The sequence below is a fragment of the Rhipicephalus microplus genome, chromosome 3, assembly GCF_043290135.1.
Source record: "Rhipicephalus microplus isolate Deutch F79 chromosome 3, USDA_Rmic, whole genome shotgun sequence".
Taxonomy (NCBI): Eukaryota; Metazoa; Arthropoda; class Arachnida; order Ixodida; family Ixodidae; genus Rhipicephalus; species Rhipicephalus microplus.
In genome coordinates, this window is record NC_134702.1 from 66,949,641 (window position 1) to 66,975,768 (window position 26,128).

The following is a 26,128-nucleotide window of genomic DNA, read 5'->3' on the forward strand; positions in this document are numbered from 1 at the left end:
CGCGGATCGTTAAAGCGTTTTTAGAGGCGAAGCTCCTTAAGCCATGGGTCGTGCGTCCGCGATGTATGTAGTAGTAGTCGTAGTAGTAGGTAGCCACCTTTCGTTTAGTCCTTGAAATGCCCGCTGGATGACGGTACTTGTATATGATGAATATATGATAGAAAGATATGAGATGGTGGTACTTGTGGAGTGTTCACTAGATGGACAGACGGACAGACTGATAGGAAGACGCACGTATGCACGGATGAACGGACGGATGGAGGGAGGGACACACAGACGGACGCACGGACGGATGCACGACAAGACGCACGGATGGACACGTGGGCGAAAGGAAGCAAGAATGGATAGATGGATAGAAGAATGAACAGACTGATGGATGCTTTGCCCCGCATATCATCATTCACCCCGTGGACGTTCAGTTGCCTGCTGCAGCGGGTGTGGCGCAAAATTCAAGGCTGCCTGCCGTAAGTGGTCAAATGACGCAAGCTTCTTTCCACCGCGGATTCGCACATCAGAAACAGATCCACGACATTTTATTCGATGCCTCATGTAAGGTAACAAATACCCATAGGTCCCAGATCATTGGTTTGCTCCGACAAATTGTACAGGAGTGTGCTGATATCCGAGCACTTGCAGAAAACCAAGGCAGCCGAATGGACGAACTTCGTCACCAGTTGGCCCTGTCGAGGCATTCGGCCTCTCTCAATGCGGTACTCTCGGTTCCTCAATCAGTCCAAACGGCTGTGACTTATGCAACGAAAGCCGCGCGGAGCGAGATCGAGATTTATTGATACCAGTGAATGCCTAAATAGTAGCCAAAGGTTTTAATTTTCAGCCATCTGACAGAGCAAACTAGGCAGTGCGTTCAACAAAAAAGTAAAGCCCTCATACTTTAATACTGTGATATTAGTTTCACAGAAAGTGTCGCCGGGTTTTCATTGTTATTATCACGGTCATATTCCACATAATGTACAAAACAATATCAGCCCACACATACGATATTCCGCGTAGATGGGTTATTGTGATTTTATAAGAGCGAAAAGAAAATAGTAAATCCTGAAACTGTGTTCGACAAAGTAGAAAACTTTAGCAGTGGTTTACAATGAAAGGAGTAAAGAGGGATTAAAAAAGACAGAGAGAAGAAAAAAATTGGGGTACCCTAAGGTTTGCCTTTAGGAGTTGAACGCGATAGCAAAACCGGCCCCTAGTGCACTCTTCAACCACTACGTGGATACTTATTGACATGTTTTGTCTCTCTCTCTCTCTCTCTCTCACACACACACACACACAAACACACACACACACACACACACACACACACACACACACACACACACACACACACACACACACACACACACACACACACACACACACACACACACACACACACACACACACACACACACACACACACACACACACACACAGTAGATTGTACCAGCATTCACGTACGAATGGTACATACAGGTTTTGATCTAAAGTAAGAATCGCATGGTCTCCAAGATATACGCCACGCGCTCGGAATAAAGAGTATCACAATGCCTCACAGATGGCAGCACATTAGCGTTTCCTCTGCTTGATCAACGCCTCTAGAAATGCATGATATGTTTTCGGCTAGATGAACATAGTTGTCCATTTTAGAGCTAATTGAAAGTTCCTGTGTGTTTTTAAGGGCGATTGCTGCCCTATCGCGGCCTTTTTTTCACGTATTTTGATGGCCTTCCGAATGCACCTACAAATTGCCGAATGGGCTCGTTTTCGTCGTGGAACCTGTCGAACAAAATGCGTTAAGGAGACTCCTTCTATATACTCCTTCCACTACATGGCAATTATGTAGTATTTTTTCTCCCGAAGCAGCTGCAAGTAACGTCGTGACCTTGTGGTAGAACACCTCTTTGCCACGCAAACGGCTCGGGTTCAATCCTCAATGGTACCAAAAATTTGATTCTTTGTTTTATCTGCTTCTTCATCAATTTCTCGCTCACGGGCGATTTTTTCGCTCACACTCAACAGTGCTGACGCCGACGGCTGAATTTCCGCGACACTAGATCTCTAACGCTATCGAGTTAATGAAGATAGGGAGACGGTTAGCGAAGTTCGTGGACGGGGCAGCGATCAGAGAGTGTTCGTCGAAGAGAGGTCATCGCGGATAGGACAACCGTCAGCCGTGAAATCCACCGAGCGTCTCCTCGTAAATGGCTGTTCAAGCAGAGAGAAAAGACACTACCACTGTTTCGTCGAGCGAGCGACAGTGCAGGGGAGTCGATGTCACGACGGATGGTCTGGTTGGGAGTTGCGTTACTCCACAAATGAATGCGATTTCATGAAGGCTCGGTCGGGAGTGCTGTCACGTGCGCTGTCATGAAAGGCATCACTATAGTCCTTTTCAAAAACGCCTCCCTGGGCGCCGCCATAGTCCTTTTAGGGCTGTGCAAATTGGCGTGACCCCTCCAAAATGCACTGACAAGGCTGCGTCCTTAGCTTTCGTACTCCCGCGCGGAGCCCATCATGGCGATGTTTTTTTTTCCCTCTTGTAAAAAGGTGTACAGTCGGGTAGAACTTAGAAAACAAGAGAGGCCCCACTCGATGACCGAAGCGCAGCAGCCAATTCGCTCCGTGACTGCAAAAATAGGACCGCTAGGAAAAATTGTGACTGCTTCAAAAACGTCTATTTGTTGGTATAAATAAAACTTGTGTATCGTGACGAGTGCTGTGGTAAAACTGTAATGAAAGAAATGCTACAGCAGATGCCAGATTGCACATGCCGATAAGCAACTTTCCCCACAGATGATGCTCGATTTCAGAAGTGGCATAGAAACACATTTCAATGCTGGCATATCTGAACTTAAACATCATTGTTCCCTGATTATCGTTAGCGAGCTCAAAATAATCATTCGGGCAGCTAGACACTCAACTATCTTATGACACTGCTGCCAACGATCGGTCGTTTTCGCGGTGAGCTGGAAACAGCGAATGCACCGGCTGGTGCCCTCGCATCATCTGGGTCACCGACCGTATGGCCCATGATGTCATCTGAAGTGAGCGCCAATTGGTATAGACTCGTCTGCATCCGCCTTTCAGGAGAAAATGCCGCTGCCTTCTAAAGTTGTAGCCGAATATAGGCAGCTTCATGGTGTGGTATGCGCTCACTGCTTTCTATGTATTCAGATGACAGGCAGCACGAAAACCACTTTACTCTAACCAGTGGTTTGCAGAGTTATGCCAGATTGAATCTAAAAGAATTAGTTGGTACTGTTAATTAGCCTAATTTATCTTGCACATCTTTTAAATGGAAAGCATTTCTTAACAAACTTCGGCGACTTTGAGCGTACACCATCCATCCATCCATCTATCCATCCATCCATCCATCCATCCATCCATCCATTCATCCGTCCATCCATCCATCCATCCATCCATCCATCCATCCATCCATCCATCCATCCATCCATCCATCCATCCATCCATCCATCCATCCGTCCCTCCGTCCGTTCGTCCGTTCGTCTGTTCGTCCGTTTGTCCGTTTGTCCATCCATCCATGCATAGATCCATCCATCCATCCATCCATCCATCCATCCATCCATCCATCCATCCATCTTACCGCAGGGGCGTCTGCGTAAGCAGACGTTTGGTGTGTAGCGACACCGTGCACGGATCCTAGCTAACGGGGGGGGGGGGGTTCTCACCAGAGAAGGATTGGCCAACCTGGCGCAGTATCTGGCCACTTCCTCCCGCATGAAAACGTAAATTAACTCATGGCCCTCGGTTCCCAGCAGCTGCGAAACAACTGACCACGGCGGTGGTCAGTTCTGCAACGCAGCAGAGGGTGCTAAGAATCTCTGGATCCGGACAGGCCACCATTGGAAACTGAACTTGGCAAAGTTTAATGCTAGAACCTTATCTAGTGAGGCAAGTCTAGCTGTACTATTCGAGGAGCTAGAGGGATAGATAGATAGAGAGAGAGAGAAAAGAAAGGCCGAGAGGTTAACCAGACATTGGCATCTGGTTTGCTACCCAGCGCTGGGGGTGGGGAAGCAGGGGCAAGAAAGAGGGGGTAGATATAGGAAAAAAAAACGCACGCGCACTCATGTGAAATCGAAAACACACACAGGAAGGTCGTCCTAGCTACAACCGTTCAGCAAGGCCGGTCGATCGCAAAAAGTGTAGTAGCGCTTTCAGGGCCTTGTTCTGTGAAGGTGCATCTTGTCGATATTGTAGAATTCCTTGCTCCGATAGAGGCTGATTATCTAATTTGCTGAGTTCCTTGTGAAGGCATAGTCGTTGTTTACTATACTCTAGGCAGTCACAAAGAATATGTTGGATCGTTTCTTCTTTGCCACAGTGGCCACAGGCTGCGGTGTCGGCCATCCTAATGCGGAAAGCGTAGGCGTTGGTAAACGCAACGCCCAACCACAGCCTACATAACAGGGTCTGGTCTGCTCGGCAAAGCCTCGACGGGACTTGAAGACTTAGCGTAGGGTCAAGCGAGTACAGTCGAGCATGCTTGAAGTGTGGCTGATTCCATTGTGATGTGGTTTGCTTGCGAGCAAGCCTGCGGAGCTTTCGTGCAGCATCTGTCCTAGAAAGTGGTAGTCGTAGTTTATGATCTTTTGTATGGGCTGAGCGGGCAGCTTGATCGGCCCGTTCATGGCCGATGATTCTGCAGTGACTGGGTAACGACTGAAAAGTAATTTGGTGCCCTTTCTCAGCCAGGTGGTGTATAACCTCTGCTATCTCTAGTACCAGCTGCTCGTGTGGTCCACGTCGTAAGGCTGATAGTAGAGACTGCAGTGCCACCTTCGAGTCGCAGAAAATAGTCCACTTGCGTGTAGCTTGATCAACTACAAATTGCAACGCGGCACGAAGTGCTACCAATTCTGCTGCCGTTGATGTTGTTGCGTGAGATGTCTTGAATTCAATTGTCGTGGCCAACCTTGGTATCACTACTGCTCCTGTAGAGCTGTCCGGCTGAACCGATCCGTCAGTGTATATATGTGTGGAGGCTTAGTATTTCTCATACAAGAGAAGTAGTGTGAGCTGTTTAAGAGCCGGTGACGACAAATTGGCCTTTTTCTGGACGCCAGGTATGTTAATAATAATCATTGGTTGAGCGAGGCACCATGGTGAAGTCACAGGTCTAGCGGCAGGAGAAAACGAAGTTGGGATCGACTCGCCGTGTGCGGTCACTGTTTTGCAGTAAGGTGTGCATGGTCGGTCCACTGGTAGAGAGGCTAGGCGATGTCGAAGAGTTCGAGCAAGGTGTCGTATATGTGTCTTCAGCACTTCAACATTACTGTGGGTCTTGATGAGGTGGTCCCTTGCAATGGCGATAGTTGCTGCTGTTGATGCACTTTGGGGCAAGCCTAAAGCCATCCGGAGTGCTTGAGCTTGGACACTTTGAAACATTCGTATGCTTGTTTTACTTGAGTTGGTTAACACAGGTAGGCTGTACCGAAGGAATCCAAGGAAAAGAATCCTGTATAGTCGCAACATAGCAGCTGTGGACATTCCCCTGTTCTTTCCAGCGTAGAACTTGAACAAATGACAGATGCCTGTCAATCGTCTTTTCATGTATGATACATGTGGGCTCCATGAGAGGTCTCTGTCAATTATAACACCTAGGAACTTGTATGATCGGAGGTGACGTATCTTTTCGCTGTTTATCAGAACGCTGTAGTTTTGCATTGGTTTGCGCGTAAATGCACAAATGCACATTTATCAAAAAAAATTTCCAGACCTCATTGACGGAGGTAAATAGCAACTTGAGTGGCAGCTCTCTGAATTCGCGCTTGCAGCTGTAGACGTGTTACTGCAGACGTCCAAACGCAGATGTCGTCCGCGTACATTGACAATCTGACAGTACTTGGCAGATGCTCATTGAGAGCTATTAGCGTCAGGTTGAATAGTACAGGGCTAAGTATGCCACCCTGGGGAACAACACCACGGTGGCTGTAATGTAGCGAAGTGTCACCATCCTCGGTTCTCACGAAAAAGGATCGCTCAGAGAGATAGCTGCGTAGCCAGTGAAACATCTGACCACCCACTCCTACCTCCTTGAGAGCGGTGAGGACAGCTTCATGTGTGACGTTATCGTACGCCCCTTTAACATAAGAAATAAAGAAGCGCAGAGACACTTACGGCCTTTTTCGTGTTGCACGTAGCTGACCAGGTCCATGACGCTATTTGATGACCGGCCACGGCGAAAACCCGTCATAGCGTCCGGGTAGATGTTTTGATGCTCCAGGAACCATTCTAGCCGTCTTAGTGCCATCCTCTCCATCACTTTGCCCAAGCAGCTAGCCAGTGCGATTGGGCGGTATGATGTGAGTACCAATGGTGACTTGCTAGGCTTCAGTAATGGAATCAAACGGCTGGTCTTCTAGCTAACTGGGAGGGTGCCCTCTCGCCAAGAATCATTGTATATCTCGAGGATGCCATTTCTCGCACACTCATCAAGGTGGCACAGTGCTCTGTATGATATTCCATCAAGCCCGGGTGCTGATGTCCGTCTACACAAAGCCAGTGCTGCTTTAAGCTCATGGATAGAAAAAAATTGGTCCATGTGGTGATCGCATGATGTCGTGCCACCACGTGAGAGCGTGGAGATGTTGGGATCTGTGAGCTGGCCAGATAATTTGGCACAGAACTTTTCTGCCACGTCGACCTCCAAAGCGCAGAAGGCTGCCCAACGTTGTGACTCTAGCTTGTCTATGCGGCGTTGTATCTTCTTCTGAAGACGTCTAGCGATTCGTAAATCGTCGATTGCTTTCGTGCGTCGGTACCTTTGTTCCGCACGCCGTCGGAGAGCCTGAAGTCGTTCTAATTCCACATCAAATTCGGTTACTCCCGAAGAGCATGTGAGGGTGCACACTGTGTCTTGTACTGTGGACTTGATCACCTCTTCTAAGTCAAATAAGGTGTTTTCTTGACAGCGTTCTTCCATGAGAGATTCAAAGTTGGTCCAGTCTACTCTTTGGATAGTTGCGCGTACCTTGCAAGGTGATAATCCTCTGATCATGACATATGTGGGAATGTAGCCGCTCCCATGTGTTTCTATGTCCGCAAAACATCCGGCACATCTGACGAGACTTCGAGAAACAAAAGCCAAGTCAAGGCAGCTGCTGTATCCAGTGCCACGTAAAAATGTTGGGCTGCCATCATTTAACAAGCACAGCTCGTTGTCTGAAGCAAACGTTATCAGATTTCTACACTTTGCGCTGATCTTCGGGCTCGCCCATAGCGTATGGTGGGCATTTAAGTCTCTGATGACGACACATGAGCCACGAGTGGATGATAGGATGTGTCCTAGTCTTCTGTGGTCAAATCTACTTGATGGCGACAGGTATTCACCACCAATACTGAGAAGAAGACCCTTTTTCTTCACTGCTGAGCATATATATATGGGTCATCGTTGTCATGTAGTACAGACCAAAGAATGTAAGTAAGGTCACGGCAAATAAACAGCAGGACCTTGCTGTTTCCACTATAACAAGCCAACATAAATGATTCGTATCCGGAGAGTCTGATAGCGCTTGATAAATTTGGCTCGCAGATGACGATGATGAGAAACATATTGGTGGAAACGAAACGACGGAAATTTGCAGTGCAAGATTTCAGTCCCCATGCATTCCACAGAAAAATTGTTGCTTTTTGACCTCTTCCCTGAAAGACAGTGGCTGGTGGTCCGTTGTCTACTCAAGAGCCGCCAGTACTGGACTCAGAGCGTGCAGTACTTGAAGTGCACTTCTGGCTGACGTTGTGCGCATGTTGTTTAACACCGCGCGAATGGCATTAATTATGGGTCGTAGAAGAGCAATCACTTGCTTATCCAAGTTCCGCTGCTCCTCTGTTGTCGCAGCTTCCTCTGATGAAGGCGGCTTCTGATGCGGTTCTTCCGCAAGTCGCGTACGCGTAAGTGGCGGCCACTCTTCAGTAGAGAGAGATTTACTTGTTTTTTCTCTTCCATCGTCTGCGTTCACCGTGGTGTACCCTGCAGTGGGCGCCGTTCCCAGATGCGTTGACTTACTTCTTGTAGTTGACTGTGTTCTTCGTGACGATCTTCGACAGTGATGTCGTCGTCTTCGCCGGACTATTTCCGCGGCCTCTTTGTGGGTAGAGCTGTCTCGCACCATTTGTCTTAGAATAGTAAACTCCTTCTTTATGCGTGGACAGTCTTTGGAAGATGCACCGTGGGGCACCTTGACAATTAAAGCAGTTTAGTATGGTTGCGCTGCATTTGTCCTTGGAATGTGGCTCTGAGCATCGGGGGCACACTTCGGAGTTCCTGCACGCTCCCTGCACATGACCGATCTTCTGGCACCTATGGCATCACATAGGTTTTGGAATAAATGGTCGGACCTGGTGACGAAAGTGGCCAAACTTCACATGGGAGGGGAGACAGGCCTTTGAACGTAATTCTCACACAATGTTTGTTACCAAGGCGGCCGACATTCACAATGACGTTATCTTCATTTGCCGATTTTATCAGCACTGAGAGATCTGAGTTTGGAATTTCAGAGGTGATGTCATAAATGACTCCTGTGAAATTCGTGCTATCAGCTGGTAATATAGACTTGACATTGATGTTACCCAGTTGCGTTACTTTCTGAAGCGCGTTCAGCGCACGTGGGTTCAGCACATAGATTGCCAAGATGTTACTTCTTGCGTTTAGACGTACTTCTTTGATCTCATTTGGCGTAATATTCTCGAGATACACAGAGAGTGCTTGCCTGTTCAGTCCGCGTAGACTGTCGGTAGCCTTCATCTGCACAAAGAGGATGGAGTGAGGCCGTCACTGGGGGCAGTTTTCACGGTAGTCGTGCTTGATGCCGAAGATGCATTGACGATCCGTCGTTTAGTCTTGCGGTACAGGATGGGTTGAAAGCCGTCATCCGAGGGCTCGTCGCTTGATGCGGAGTACAGCTCAGTGTCCTCACTCTTACTAGACGCGTTTTCTCGCTTCCTCGAAGCAGTCCCCGTGGTCGAAGCGGACTCGGATGGGGCCCCGTGAGGTTTAATATCCATCACCGCGATGTATGGGGCGATAGACCTCACAACGGCAGTGAAAAATCCAGAAAAGCACAAAGACGAGCAAGGTTGGTTGGTAGGTTGGTTCCTCAACGCCTTGGCGCAACCCACCTAGGGTGATAGGCCGTGAATGGTACGGTGCCTTTTTTTAAATTAATTCACTTCTTGAAAAAGAGGGTTGGATTAATTAGGTAATATAGGTAATAACAAAAAGGTGTTAAATTTTTAAACAAAAAAACCCTGAAGAGAAAACATAATAAACATACAAAAAACAAAATATACATAAAACAACTGAAGTTACTTATTTTCAGCATTCCATTCTTTTAGATTCTCGTAAGTATTTTGTAACAGCGGTAAAAACGCTCCTGTGGCTGAATCTAAATGCGACTGCGCGAAATAAAAGAATCACTGGAAGTGTCAAGTTTAAGCCCAACTTTCGTAGGGGTTCTTCTAGTAGATTTTCGCTTTGAGTTTTGAATTTTCGGCATGACAAAAAGAAGTGCTCCGAAGATTCCCTCTCAATACAATAAAGGCACAAAGGCGACTGTGCCAGACCAGACCTGTGAAGGTAAAAGTTCAAGCAACGTGTGTTCCGTAAACGAATCACTTCGTCTTCCTTTTCCCTCAGGAGCTATAGGGTGTTAAATGGGATATAATAGAGCTCAGTGAGGTTAGGAGGAATGACGAGGCCTATACGGTGCTACAGATTTCGCACATTCTTTGCTATCGGGGCTTGCCTGACAAAAGAGAAATGGGAGTGGGGTTTCTTATTCCCAGAAAGATAGCTGGCAACATAGAGGAATACTATAACATTATTGCAAGGGTGGTAGGTATCGTTAAAAAACTCAATAAGAGATACAAGTTGAAGGTGGTACAGGCTTACGCGCCTACATCCAGCCATGATGACGCTTCAGTTGAAAGCATCTATGAAGACGTGGAATCGTGAATGAGTAAGGCAAAAAACAGTATACTATACTGATGGGAGACTTTACTGCAAAGGTAGGGAAAAGGCAGGCTGGATACCAGGCAGAAGGAGATTATGGCATTGGTACTAGAAACGCCAGAGGAGAGCTACTAGTAGAATTGGCAGAACGCAATAATTTACGGATTTTGAATACCTTCTACCGAAAAGGAGGAATCCGTAAGTGGACATGAATGAGCCCTAATGGCGAAAATAAGAACAAAATAGACTTTATAATGAGTGCACACCCGGGCATCGTGTAGGATGGGGAAGTGGTCGGCAAGATAGGATGAACTGACCATAGAATGGTATGGTCTCGAATTCACCTAGATTTGAAGAGGGAACGACAGAAACTGATACGCAAGAAGCCAATCAATGAGCTAGCACTGAGAGGGAAAGTAGAGGAATTCCGAGTCTCTATTCAGAACAGGTACTCGGCTCTCATTGAGGAAACCAACCTTAGTGTGGATACAAGGAATGAAAATCTGACGAGTATCAATACGAAGTGTGCAGTGGAAGTTGGAGACAGGGTACTTAGACAGGAAACTGGCAAGCTTTCCCAGGAAACGAAGAATCTCATTAAGAAGCGTCAAAGCATGAAAGCCTCAAGTACACCAGACAAAATAGAACCGTCAGAGCTTTCAAAGTTGATTAATAAGCATAAGGTATCCGATGTAAGAAGGTATAACATGGAGAGAATTGAAAATGCTCTGAAAAACAGAGGAAGCGTCAAAGCAGTGAAGATGAAACTTGTGATATAAAAAGTCGGATGTATGCCCTAAGGGACAAAGAAGGCCAAATAACTACCAATGTGGGTAGGATAGTTAAAATAACGTAGGAGTTTTACAAAGACACAGTAGCCGGGACGACCACGACCCTAATACTATAAGAAATAGCAGTAACCCAGATGACACTACACCAGTAATGATAGAAGAGGTCAGAAAAGCCTTGGAGAGCATGAAAAGAGGCAGAGCTGCTGGTGAGCATTAGGTAACATCAGATCTGCTGAAAAATGGAGGACAGAGTGCGTTAAAAAAACTATCCACCCTGTTTACGAGTTGTCTCCTGACGGCAAGAGCACCAGAGTCTTGGAAGAATGCTAACACCATCTTGATACATAAAAAAGAAGATGACAAGAACTTGAACAATTACAGGCCAATCAGCTTGCTCTGCGTAGTTATCAAGCTATTTACAAAGGTAATTGCTAACTGTGTTAAGAAAACATTAGAATTCAATGAACCAAAGGAGCAAGCAGGATTTCGAACAGGCTACTCAAGAATTGACCACATTCATTCTATCAATCAGGTAATAGAGAAATGCTCAGAACATAACCAATCACTATACATAGCTTTCATAGATTACGAGAAGGCGTTTGATTCAGTAGAAATATGAGCAGTCGTGCAGACACTGCGGAACTAGGGCGTCGATGAAGCATATATAAACATCCTGGAAGAAATCTACAGGGGATCAACTGCTGCCATTGTGCTTCATAAAGAAAGTAACAGAATATCAATCAAGAAGGGTGTAAGGCAGAGAGATACAATCTCCCCAATGCTATTTACCACGTGCTTACAGGAGGTTTTCAGAGGCCTAGAATGGGAACAGTTAGAGATAAGAGTTAATAGAGAGTGCCTTATTAACTTTCGCTTCGCCGACGACATTGCTTTGCTTAGTAACTCAGGGGACGATTTACAACTCATGATTACGGTGTTAGACAAGGAGAGCAGAAAGGTGGGTCTTAAAATGAATCTGCAGAAAACGAAAGTAATGTATAAAAGCCTCGGAAAAGAGCACCTCTTCGAGATAGGTAATAGTGCACTTCAAGTTGTAAAAGACTATGTCTACTTAGGGCAGGTAATAACGGCGGGGCCGAACCACGAGATTCTAGTAAGTAGAAGAATAAGAATGGGGTGGAGCACATTTGGCAGGCACTCTCAAATTATGACAGGTAGATTACCACTTTCCCTCAGGAGGAAGGTATATAACAGCTGTATCTTGCCGGTACTTAGCTACGAAGCAGAAACCTGGAGACTTACAAAGAGGGTTCAGCTTAAATTGAGAACGATGCAGCAAGCAATGGAAAGAAAAATGGTAGGTGTAACCTTAAGAGACAAGAAGAGAGCAGAGTGGATTAGGAAACAAACGGGGATTAAGGATATAATAGTTGAAATCAAGAAGAGGAAATCAACATGGGCCGGGCATGTAGTGCGTAGACAGGCGAATTGCTTGTCATTAAGGGCAACTTACTGAATTCTCAAAGAAGGCAAGAGGGTTAGGGGGAGACAGAGGGTTAGGTGGGCAGATGAGATTAAGAAGTTTGCACCTATAAATTGGCAGCAGCAAGCACAGGACCGAGTTAACTGGCGGAACATGGAAGAGGCATTTGTCATGCAGTGGACGTAGTCAGGATGATGATGATGATGATGATGATGATGATTATCTATCTATCTATCTAGCCGTTTAAGACTTTTAGCTCCCCTGGCCGTTTCGATAATGGTATGGATACTAAACTTGGTATGGCATAGCATGACTGTTTGAAGAGCATAATTACCCAGTTAAAACGTAAAAATCATGACATATCTCATGAATGTCGTGATTTACATTTCATGATTTTGCAGCTCTCACGGTGGTTTCGTTCACTTGGCATGTTACAAAACTGGTATGGTATGACATGATTGCATGACGAACACAAGCGAAAGAGCCCAACATGAAAATCATGACTTGAGTGTCATGTAACAACGTGACTACACCCACGCTCATGATGCGCTCGCGGCCGTTTCGCTAGCGTCACATATACCAAATTTGGTATCACGCTACGTGAATAGATGGCGAAGGTACGTGAGTGGTGCAAACAGAATAATCATGAGATTCATGTCATGCAACAACATGACTACAAGCCACGCTCATGATACGCTGGCGGCCATTTCGCTAGCTTCACTTATAGCGAATTTGGTATTACGGGACATAAATGAATAACGAAGGTATGATACTGGTGCAAACATGATAAACATAAGAGGCGTGTCATGTAACAACATGACAACTTGCTACGCTCATGACGTGCTCGCGGCCGTTTCGCTAGCTTCACATATGCCAAATTTGTTATTACGTGACGTCAATGAATGACGAAGGTATGTGACTGGTGCAAACATAATAATCATGAGATGCGTGTCATATAACAACATGACTGCATACCCAATGACGGCGCCAATACATTTCGACGTGACGCGGTGCGCGTGTTCGCCGGCGTTGCCACGCCAGGCACCGGTTCTGCCATATACTAGCAGGCGCGCGACGCGCTGCGTTGCTTTGACGCATGCGCGTTTCAGCGCGTCTGGTGTCCCTTCATCATGAAAAGAGGGAGACGCAGTGTTGTCTGGGTAACGAATTGGTGCGAAATACAGCATGTCGTACTTAACGCCAGCTGCCATCGGGACGGGCCGCCGCACGGTGGTTGCGCTTGGCGTCACACTATAGATTGCTCGCGTTTTGGTAACGTAACGTCACTGTGCCAAGCGTGCGCACGCGTATATTGGGCTCTTCATGATGCGCTCGCGGCCGTTGTGCTAGCTCCACATATACCAAATTTGGTGTTACGTGACGTCAATGAATGACGAATTGTACGACTGGTGCAAACATAATAATCCTGACACGCGTGTCATGTAAGAACACGGCAACATACCACGATCATTGCATGCTCGCGACCGTTTTGCTAGCTTGATTGATTGATTGATTGATTGATTGATTGATTTGGGGGGTTTAACGTCCCAAAACCACCATATGATTATGAGAGACGCCGTAGTGGAGGGCTCCGGAAATTTCGACCACCTGGGGTTCTTTAACGTGCGCCCGAATCTGAGCACACGGGCCTACAACATTTCCGCCTTCATCGAAAATGCAGCCACCGCAGCCGGGAATCGAACCCACGACCTGCGGGTCAGCAGCCGAGTACCTTAGCCACTAGACCACCACGGCGGGGCACCGTTTTGCTAGCTGCACATGTACTAAACTTGGTATCACATGACGTGAATAAATGACCAAGGTAAACGACAGATACATGCTAATGATCACATTATTGACAAAACATGATAATGATGACACGGAAGTCAAGTACGCCATCATTTACCCCCACCTAATAACGTGTGTGCCGGTTTGAAAGGGACATATCAACCTTTCTTATTCATGCTTTGCGTATCATCGTTTCCCACTGCACGTGGGTTCTGAAAACTTCTTTTCTTTACCCTACTTTTTACCGCACACCTACAAATAGCACCATGTAACAAAAAAAGTCACAGCTCTGCCGGAATGGCAAAACAATGAACGTGATAGCAAAAAATTCAAAGATTACGCGCAGAATAAAAAGCAGACTGAAACATGCCCCGCATGTTTCAGTCTGCCGACGAAAAGCGCGGTCTTTTCGCAAACGAAAACTGCAATGATTGCAGTGACCTTTGTGCGACCCAGTAACTGATTGATATGTGGGGTTTAACGTCCCAAAACCACCATATGAGCAGTAACTACAGCGGAATTGTTCCAGGTGAAACCCGAGGCCAGCCAAGGTGTATACGACCTTCCCCTCTTCGCCGCCGCGAGATAAGGGCGCGTGAGGGAGCATCGCTTCCGTTGTATAAGCCAGGCAAAATACGCGTAGGAGATCAGAGCGAGTACCTCGTGCTCATTGTGCCATCTTGGTGGTAATGCTGAAAACACAAATCCCCCCCCTCCCCCCCTCCCCCGAGATGCTCGTGAGCAGCGGTAAGTGGTAGATATAGGTAGCTTGCCGTTTGAACGATGAATGATGTGCTCGGGGGTGGCTCAGAAGCAGAAGCCTTCTGAGCCACCCCGAGCACATCCTCCATCGTTTAAACGGCTATGTTCCTATATCGACCACTTACCGCTGCCCACGAGCATGTAAATATGTAAAATGTGAACAGTCTTATGCAAGGCAATAAAGCAAGGCAACGCCTCGCTTTCACGACGCAGAGGTCCCACGTTCGCTTGCGCGCGCCGCAGTGTTTTTTCTTTTTTGTGTTTTCATATATATATATATATATATATATATATGATGAAGGCCAGACTCTATGCCGAAACGTCGAAATAAACCACGTTGTGACCGCTCACGGAGGATCTACTAGAATATATATATATATATATATATATATATATATATATATATATATATATATATATATATATATATGAGATATAACAGACAGTAATGGCAAGAATGTACAGGGGAAGTTATTAGAACCAATGGAATGTTCCATTGGTTCCGTTTTATTGGTTCTAATAACTTCCCCTGTACATTTCTTGGCATTACTGTCTGTTATATCTCATTAATATTGTGTTAAAACACGGAAACACGAGCCCTTAGGTATACACTTCTTTCCCTAATATATATATATATATATATATATATATATATTTATTAGAATACCCTCAGGGCCCGTAGGGCATTACAGAGGGGGTGGGTACAACATATATAACACAAGAAAAAAAGACAAAATAAAGAAACAAGTATCAGATCCACAAATCAGGAAGGCAACATAAGTCAACTAAAAATGTATAAGAATTCAAGCACATACAAGACAAAGATAGATAATGGAAACTGCGTATAGTTACAAGCATTGCTGAGAAATTGCAGTCTTGAATAACAAAGGGTCTGTTATTGATACAACGGAAGAGGGAAGGTGGTTCCAATCGGCGGCTGTTTTCGGTAAGAAGGCTGCTGAAAATAATTTGGTGCGGCAAAACGGAATGGCAACCTTATGCTGATGATCAATGCGCGATGAGTGGTATGACGGTTATGAAATGAGGTCTCGCTTCATTGATGGATTGTGAAAAAATATCTTATGAAAAAAATGCAGTCGCGCCAGTTTCCTCCGGACAGTTAAATTGGGTAGGTCAAGGTTAGATTTCATTTCTGATATGCTAGCAGTACGGGAATAATAAAACAAATGAACCGAACTGAGTGGTTCTGAACAGATTCTAACGCGTTAATTAAATTTTGCTGCACGGGATCCCATATAGCGGACGCGTACTCAAGCTTTGGGCAAATCAGTGATCGGTATAATAGAGTTTTGAGGGACAGCGGAGCGCGAGAAAAGTTGCGGCGTAAGTATCCTAGCGTTCGGTTAGCGTTATTACAGATGTAGGTAACATGCGTGTGCCAAGATAGATTGTTGGTAATGTAAACGCCGAGGTACTTATATGAAGAGACATGCTGGAGGGGAACGGTGTTCATTCTGTAGGTACAGGGGGGAGAAATAGATCGCCGGGTTATTGACATGCATTTAGATTTGTTAGAGTTGAGAGTCATAAGCCATTTATTGCACCAGGTTGAGACAGTGTCAAGGTCTGACTGTAGAAATTGGTTATCATATTCATTGTTTATTTCGCGGTAAATTACACAATCATCTGCAAATAACCTTATAGCGGAGTTAATGCTGTCTGGGAGATCATTAATATATATAAGAAAGAGTAAAGGGCCTAATACGGAATACGTATATATATATATATATATATATATATATATATATATATATATATATATATATATATATATATATATATATATATATATATATATATATATATATATATATATAAATATATATATATACGGTGCGTGACATCGACGCCAGCGGCAAAATCTAGCTGAGAGTGTCCATATAACTGCTATCGCAATAATAATAACTAATACCTAACGTACGCTCTACGACGATACGGGTTGGTTACGGTATTGGCCCCCTTATCATCTTGGGACGATGACAACTGATGACGCCATCATTACACGTCACATTGTGACACCCCAGCGACTTCGTAATGGCTTCTCGGTGACATCGAACATTCTGGCGATATGTCATGGCACAATGACATCATAAGGCGACGTCGTTATATCAGGATGATTTTTTGCAACACTCGCATTGAGGGTGATTATCACTTTTCGTGTTATAGGGCACATGAAGATTTCACCCCAGTAACTGAAGACGACCAACATCGCAAGTTTTGAAAGCCTCCCCACGCAATGAACAAAGGTGAGAAAACAATGAAAAAAATTCTGGGAAAAACAGCGACAAACTTATCACAAGCACGTTTGATCTTTCGTCTCTTCTGCTAGTGAGGTTAGAATTATTTAAGTTTTCATTCGGGTCTCTTCAAGAATGTAACCGTCGGTTATCACGTGCGAGTCTCCTGCACAGTTCGCTGAAGAATGACGAGCGAAAAGTTGAAATTACTCTACGTCTCTTCTCTGCAACCCTACGCTGGCCCAAAAGTCTTGAAGTTACTCCACAAGTACATAGTGTTCACAGCCCCGCGAGTTGCACACATGCAGTATTATAGCATTAGCAGCTCACGAAGTAGGAATGTTGTAATAAAACCACGAAGTATGACATGCCTCCTCAAAGCCTGATTGGGAAGATCAAGCTTAAATTGACATTCAAGATTTTAAGAGGGGCAAAAAAAGAAAGATGTGCACGCGTGCACACACACACACACACACACACACACACACACACACACACACACACACACACACACACACACACACACACTGTTAGCCAACAAAACAATTTCATAGGAAGATGAAACTTTCGAAGAGATGAAAAAACCACAGCATATCCACGGAGTGAATGATGATGAGTGGGGCGAAGCATGCATCACTCCGTTCGTGCTTCCACCTATCCGTTTGTTCTTGCTTGCTTTCACCCGTCCGTGCGTCCGTGCGTGCGTGCGTGCGTTTGTCCGTTCGTCCGTGCGTGCCTGCGTGCGGCCGTCCGTCGGTGCGTTCGTCCGTTCGTGCGTTCATGCATGCGGCCGTCCGTTCGTCTGTTCGTGCGTCCGTCTGTGCGTCAAACGGACAGACAGACAGACAGACAGACAGACAGACAGACAGACAGACAGACAGACAGACGACGGACGGACGTGACCACAAAGTTTCTCACAAATACCTAAAGGGAAGTGTGGGACCACTGTCTGTGCAAATTTTTCAAGGGGTGATGTAGGAGTGCTGGAAATGACGGTATATGTGCTGGCGAGGCTTGCTTTGGCTGGTGTTGAGCGAGGCTTCAGCAAAAAAGTGAAGATGACTGTGTAAATAAAGCTTCTCTAAAACAAAACCTTTATAAGTGGATATCATTCACGCGTGTTATATTCTAAAATAAAAGTCCACTTACCTTGACGGCACAACCGAACGGTGAAGGAAAGAAACAGATGACATAAACACGGTGGAAAGAACGTTCGCTTTGTTGTCTGCCTGCCAAGTTTAGCGGCCATGGGTTACTTCTTACGCTTCGTAAAATTGTACGTAGAAGATTCTAGTGTTAAATACAACACGTTTCTTTGCAATGACACGTTTCTGTGACAAAAATAAATAGCCTATTACGTGTTTTTTAGTAAGAAATCAATAATTTTAAACCTGAAGCCAGACGCGTCTTAAAAGTATACCAATCAGAGTCAAGTTCGGAGCTCACGTATCTTGTCCTTCCATTGCATCTAGCAGCTCACTAGCGCCAGATTTTCCTCTAGGCATGATTGCGAGAAACTCTATGGACACGCCCAGTGGTTGATTCACGATTTGCCGATAAAACTCTCCGAGGTTTCACCCCCCTCACCATCATCATTCACTCCGTGGATGAGCTGTGAGGTGGTTACAACATATATGCATACGTATAGGTGACGACCGACCCACGCCTTAAGAAGCTTCGCCCCTAAAATCCTGGAACATGTGTTGTCGCTGGAGCCATTGTTTCAACAGGCGCACATGACGTAGCCGAGGCAACAATGTTGCTCGCTTGACGAAGACGACTTTACTTCTCGAAACGTTGACATGATCAGTGAAAGCATTTTAAATGTCTTCGAGCCAGCAGTAACACAAGTACAGCGATCGTAGCTACGCCTACAAGTAGACCAAGAGCAATCGCGTATGACCTTTCATCTCTAAAACTGCTACTTTTGCAATACATTCAAATAAACAAACAAAAAAAACAAAAAAGACCTGCGTGTTTCTTCTCGAAAAAATGATAGCAGCCACAGCTGGGCGTCTGCAGTTGTTCGCTTTGTTGCCGTGTCAACTACCCCAGGAGGCTGTTGCTTCAAGAAGCATTTGTGGCGTAGAGATCCCTAAAGAATAATATGTTGGCGCAGTTTGCTTAAGATGAATGAGGATACTCTCTAACGTCAAACTCCAATCCTAAACACCTGCCTAAACCACGTCGAGCACCCACTGTTGTCTCTACACCTTGGGCGATCTTGTACATATCACCGTTCGCGTGAAGGCGCCATATTCACTGTTTATCAGGTGAAAGATTATAGCAGTGGCTGAAAAGTGTGACTGATGTGCTCACTGTTCATAATCGATGACCAGCGGTGATTAGGTCATTAGTATAACCGCTGGACCAGATAAACGTGGTAAGTCGATGAAGGAAATTCCTCAGATTGCTTTGAGCAGTGATGTTGAAAGAAACTATTGCGATGACGAGAATTTTCGACTGGACGGAGAAGGTTCTCAACGCACCGAGAGTGACAGCGACGATGAACGATCAGCTGCTAACTCACGAGGAGTGAGTGGCACATCACGTCCCACCGTACGCTAATGTTCTTCTACGCTCATGGTATATTATGTATATAATGCACGTGGTATGTTTGATTGTATATAATGTATAATATTCCTCAGTGAGGTCGAAATAAAAGCCTGAGGGAGAAAAATCAGCGGATGAACAGCAATGTTAGCCAGTTCAAAGACCAGCATAGTTTTCCTCTTGCATTGCATGCATGTAGCAGTATCACAGAGGATGTTATGAAGCGTCGAATGCCACCGACACGCTAAAGCAATACCAGCGGCTCGAACTGCTAAGCGAAATGATTACAGCGATGAAACGCGCAGTTACGATTACAATCCCCACCTCTATGCTTACTCCTCCTGAACGGCGCTGTCGTTCGCCGAATTTTCACAATTTCATCGTTGCGAAAAGCACAGATGCGTATTCTTTTCGATACTGTTGTTTCGATCACGCTGATGGAACCTGCGAAAATTCTAGTGCAGTAGATTGCGCACAATTCGAGTCTGAGCATGGTTGTGACACATGCGTTACTTAATGAGAAGTTAAATGCTCGTTTTTAGTTGAAAAAGAAACTCCGTGTTGCTGACAGTGCATGTAATGTCGACGGCGTAAAACGCTTGGAAACCATCGCCACGTTAAACATTTGGTCCCATGCAGCTGCGATGGTGCGCTACTCTCTAGCTGCCTACTAGTGTGGCAAATACGTCATGCAAGCTTGGTACATATTACCATGAAGTGCCGTTCAGTCAATACGTCAATAGGTCTTTTTCAGGTACCTCCAGTGGAGATCGCCGAAATCAAAACGTGGGGTCAGTGGCCTCCGAAGTTTTCAGTAGAAAAGTGCGGGAGCCAGATATTTTTTGTGATAATTTGGGAATGGTGCCACCACAGTGACACACAAAAAATCATGGCGCGCGTGGCGTCACAGCCACTGCGCATGCGCAGGTGAGTCTCCTGAAAAAGGTCGATTCTGTTTTTCCTGTTTTCCGTCGCACGCGCAGGAATACGCAAGACATCGTTGATGCATGGTCGACCAGCTGATACCACTACCCTTCGCACCACGACAGAATTAAAGTATAGCGAACACTAAGCAGTTTCTGTTGTTTAGTGAAGTACTTTAGTTTGATATACATTCATGTGACGATCAAGAGTTCATCTGATGAAAGCGGCACGGGGCGTACGTCCAGCGTCTTATCTTTTCCTATGCGAGGTCACGGGTTGATCCTCCTCCAACAGCCATCTTAGATTGCACGGCAAGCCACCTATAACCCATGGGCGTTGCGATTATATAGGCACCATGGATTAGACCTCCAAGGTAGGGCCGGTTGGAGACTTCTCCGGTGCGTTGTTGAACAGTAAACATTCACAGCGTGCGCGTTGACCAAACACGGACTTAGGGTCTCTGTGTCCAATCAGAGGACCATTAGCAGCAATCGGCATATTCCGATAGAAACGACCGGCTCCTCAATGCGTGCTTTGGGCCTCCCCAGGTTTCTCCCTTGCGCAACGCCGTAATAAACGGCAGCGTCAACGTCGCCCCCAGTGTGAGCGTTAGCACTCGTAGGTTCGCGTCTACACATGGTTCCTTTTAGCGGGATCGAGATGATGCAATGTTTTCGTTTCTCCTAGTAACGTACAGCTTTCGCTGTGTGAAAAAACAATCCCTTTAAAAGTATCTGAAAGGTGGCACACATTTTTCTGACCACTTTGTGCATTGTGTGTACACGCGCAAGATCCGGTGATAAACGCAACCAGCGAGGGTGATTGAGTGGCATTATAGTTTTGAACGCTGCTGGAGAGAAAACGTTAAGGCATTAAGAGCAAAGGTCTACGACCACAGGTGAAGAATACGATGTAATTGCTGAAGGGATGCGGATGAGAAAAGAAATAGGCAGAAGGACAGGGACGTTTTGCAGTTCTTAGACTGCTTGGCTACCCTGTGCAGGGGAAAGGAGTGAGGGGAATAAAAGATGATAGAAAAGACATGTTATACAAAGAGAAAGAGAGAGAGAGAAAGACAAAAAAGAAAATATGGAAGTAAGTTAGTCTTCAAGACCAGTTGTCTGGAAAAAAACGTATTAAAGCTTTCAAAGCCTTCTGGACTGAGGATGAACTCGGCTAATGATTTAGAATCGTTTGTTCCGATAAAGACCGATCGTGTAGTCTATGTAGAGCTTCAGTTAGTTCTTGTCTTGGCGCGTTGAAATGGGTACACCCGCGCAGAATATGGGCGACTGTTACTGATGTACATAGATGGGTGGAAGGCGGGGAAGGAGCGATGTGATAGCACCACTGCTGAGAAGAGGCTACGGGTTGCGTGCGAAGTGAATAGCGAAAACTGCCGGTGGGCTCAAGAGTGTTTACGAGGAAGGGCATATCGCAGCTTGCCTGATGCACTGAACTCAAAAGTAAAATAGACCTTTAAACTGTCTTTCTTAGACTAGCAGGCTTCATCCGTAGAACTTAAGGTCACTGGAATCAACCATGACGTGTCCAACAAGCCGGCATTAATCAGTATATAGTACACGTCGAGAGAAGGTGGTCGTGTTATTTCCTTCATGTAAGCAGATGCCAAATGGAATGAATGAGACTGTAGTGGAGAGTATCGTGCCTAAAAAGACGTAGAGCGAAAGGAGGTTAAAATAAACAATATTTGACCAGTTCGGGAAGCAGAAATACTAAGCTGAAAAAAGTCTATCTAGTCTTTTTTAATGTAGATGTGAATAACCACAATTAGGACCAAAAGGAACACGTTTCTTGCAATAACTCTTCATCAACGAACCTATAGGTGAATAACAGAGACGTAAAGTTGTTTACAGAGAGAACAATAAACACGTGAAGAAGATGCGTCTGTTCATTCATGGGTATTGTTGGACCGGAGATATTCATGAAGGTGTGTGTTATTGAAAAGGTAGTGATTCGCCTTGGACGCACGTTCAAGGCAAATCACGACGTTCAAGAATTCTTTGTTTACAAATGAGAAAAAAAAATGCGGCGCAGTTGACGTCATCAACTCAACCTATTCTGCAAGATGTTAGACCATTTGGGATGTATCGTCGAGTCTATTCGAAGCGAAGGAGTGCTTAGGTTGAATAGGTATGCTTTTAGACTTAGGTACTTTGACTTAGTTGTTGCCGACGTCATACCAGCTGCATGTAAATAGATTTAACCTGTTTTCAGGAGGCACTGCTTTGTAAGCTATATGAGCACACTCTATATGAACCTTTTATCGTCCAAAGTGTATGGCCATCCGCATGTGATGCGCAGCCCCCCATGAGGCTTCCAGAAAGTTTATTACCATTGGACTTAGAGCCTTAAATGGCCCTTGAGCAGCCTCTCAAAGTACAAAAAAAAGAGTGTTTTATCGCTTTCGGCGTATCTTGTTCAGGCACCACAATTTGTTACGTTAGGAGCTTGTTCACGTGACGCGTGAATGAAGCAAGCTCTCATTAATTTAGTACACGCAATATGTATGTTGTGAACAGTTTCGTACTCCGCTTTACCATGCAGTCACATGTCTGTCCTGTCATGCTCTGCATGACTATCGAGCACGATAAACTGATTTCACTTCGTTTTCTGTGTTTGCGACGGCGCAAGCAGAAACGACAGCACGTAATTGAACACCACAAAATTTTTGCTGGTTGAGCGCTTGGTTCTGAAATTCTACGCGTTTTATGAAGAAATGAGTGGCGAGGAGATGGTGCTTGTAGGAAGAATAATGTAAGCAAGAAAGACACTTCTGTCTTGCCTTTGAACTCGGGCTGGTTTCGGGTCCTATAAGGTTTGCCTCCGGAAGTTTGTGGGGCTGGATTCAATCGACCCTAAATGAGTGTGGTAGTATGTGGTCTTTGAAAATTTTACAATGTATTGGTGGGTTTACTGACCCTATCATATATCACTACGGACTGTTAAACTTTTCTGATGCGTTGCCGTGTCAAAACCTTTATGCACATTAAGAACGAGGAATGCACTTCCTAGGCTACCGGGGTGTAGGTTCATACCTTCCTCATGGAACAAAGAAAAAACCACTGCGCCTTTATGTCTTGGCGATATCTTAATCTCGCGCATGACTTGTTCTTCCTGAACACGTAATTTTATAGCCCTTTAACAACTACTGTTACTGTTTATTATTGCGGGTAACCCACATTGGTGAAAGGTTCATCCTTACTTTTAACGCGACATTTTTTGAAAACGTCTCCTTCTTTAGAAGAAATATAGCCATGCATTTTTATTAGCGTTTGAATGGTTCTTTGGCAGTGTTCGTGAGCTTGTCGCGTCTAGGGTATTGAAGCATTACATCGTGATGTTCGTGATAGGGTCTCAATATGCTATTTAAAAATACTACGCAAAGAGATAGCCAAGACAGTAGGAATTAATAAATGGTTACGCACTTAATAAATGCTGTGTTTCAGCCCACCTGCAGTCTGCTGACTTCGTGACAGGTCAGATGAATTGGAGGTACGAGTCTGTTATTACACTTCATGAGCGCTCAAGCTTCGTTTGCCCTCGACGAAAGTGAAGATATGTCTGCTTCTACCGAGCAAGGAAAAAACATTTATGCCTCATTTACTAAAAAAATGGTATTGCACCATCTTAAGCGTTAGTGTACATTTCAACATTGCCTAGCTCCGGAACTAAGCCACGAAACAAATCGGCTCGTCAGTGCCAATTAACTATTTAACTAACAAAGACACTAAAACGCAGAGATTATTCTGAGACATCGCTATTGGCAGTAATTCTGGGTTTTATAAGATAGCATTTTTGTGTTTAGTTTTTGTTATAAACTGAAGCAATTTTTCAAAATAACTCGCCACTACGGCGTCTCTCATAAACATATAGTGGTTTTCGGACGTTAAAGGGACATATCAATCCATATCAGGAAAACTCAGCATGTTCCATGCAATTCATATACAATACCCATCTTGTGGCACTGACTTGTGCTTCTGCTTTTAGGCACTGCAACGCCCCATATTATACAAGGATATAGTGACATTTTATTCTTCGATATAAGCAGTACGCGATTGTTTTAGGTACATCAACAAAGCCCGATTAAACTACTGAGAATAAACCATGCTGTTAGAGTAACAACGTCACGTGTCATCACTGTCAACGTAACCCCATAAGTGGTGAAGCTTTTTCAAGCATTACATTTTTTTTTATTTTCAGTATTTTATTGACGCTTCTAGACGGTGCGACTATCTATAGTGGTGATCCCATCAGCTCTAGTACACGTCGCACACGCGCAATAAAATTTTTCTCAGTAATTCAAAGCAGGGATATTTTATTGAAAACAATTATTAGGTCGTGCTTTTTAACGAGCTCTTGTCAAAGTTTTCTGTGTAGCCATGAAATGAATTCACTGAAGAAGCTTATTGGCTTACTAAATCAAAGCCGAAAAAAAAAAGTCGAAATCCATCTGGTACAAGCACAGATGCGAAGATTTGTCACACACTACAATTGCATTCTCTCTTTTCTCGTTCCAACGAACGTGCTGGAAGCTAAGCTGGGAGGAATGGTACCAAGGAAGTAGAAAAAAAAAACTGAACCTCCTTAAATGGTGCCGGGAAAGAAAATGCATTACGCGCACTTTGTTACAATGCATACTTTTTTTTTTCTTGAAGGCATGCTTTTCAGTGCAATGGCGTGCGCACGCGTGGACGTGTCGCGTTCTCCGGTGACGGTCTCAATAATGAGCGAGGTTGTCAGGCTCAAATCCGCCAATGGCTGATACTTGGCTTGTGACGCATTGATTTTGAGCTTGCTGCTTTTTAGTTTCGTCGAGAAAAAGGCAAGGAAGTTTGTGCTGACTTGGAGAATTCATAGTAAATTCAAGGCCGCACGTATTAATCGTAGGGCTGCGCTCTAATATTTGGCATGCGTGTTTTCAGAAGCCTCGACTACCAATTGGCAGTGTTTTCGGCCCATGCTCAAAAAGTGTAGCAGGGCCCCTCTAATTTTCCGATCAGATAAGAATAAAAACGTGAAAAATGGCACGCAACCGATTTATAGATGGAAATGCAAGAGAGTAAAATCACACACTTACAAACACACACACACACCTAGAGAGAATCAAATAGAGAGAGAAACGCACACACACACACACACACACACACACACACATGCACACACACAAGCACACACACGCGCGCAATTGCAGCCACATATGGATATAGAAATCCGAAAGGAATAGAAATTTCACTTTTATTGTATTTTGCACGTGTGGTTTCTTTATGACGTTTTTGTGCTTGAACATAAATGCCTCGCATATTATTTTCTGTATTAGGAGAATTCATTTTTTCGCTGTTGCAAGCTTCATGGTGGAATGAAGTACAGCATTTCTCATTCAATTAATTTACTACATTCTGTGTATGACGTTATGCCGGCCAATATGCATGTATAAAAAACGGTGACGGAATCGTGGGTGCGTGCGTTGCTCATTCAAAACGGCTCTACTCGCAGCGCTGACATTTAAATCCAGAACAATCTTCTATGACCTTTCTGAATTTTAAGGCCTCAAATTGTACCCGAGACTCGGGAAAAAATATAACGTGCTCGTAATTGCTGGAAAAGAGAAATATCA

General features: G+C 44.9%; 1 long non-coding RNA gene across 1 annotated transcript; it reads left to right on the top strand.

Moving 5' to 3' along the window:
• Positions 1-19,209: 19,209 nt before the first annotated feature.
• Positions 19,210-20,638, top strand: LOC142803766 (uncharacterized). Its single transcript, XR_012894276.1, has 2 exons — positions 19,210-19,396; positions 20,321-20,638. It is a non-coding gene; the product is annotated as an uncharacterized LOC142803766 (long non-coding RNA).
• The last annotated feature ends 5,490 nt before the right edge of the window (positions 20,639-26,128 follow it).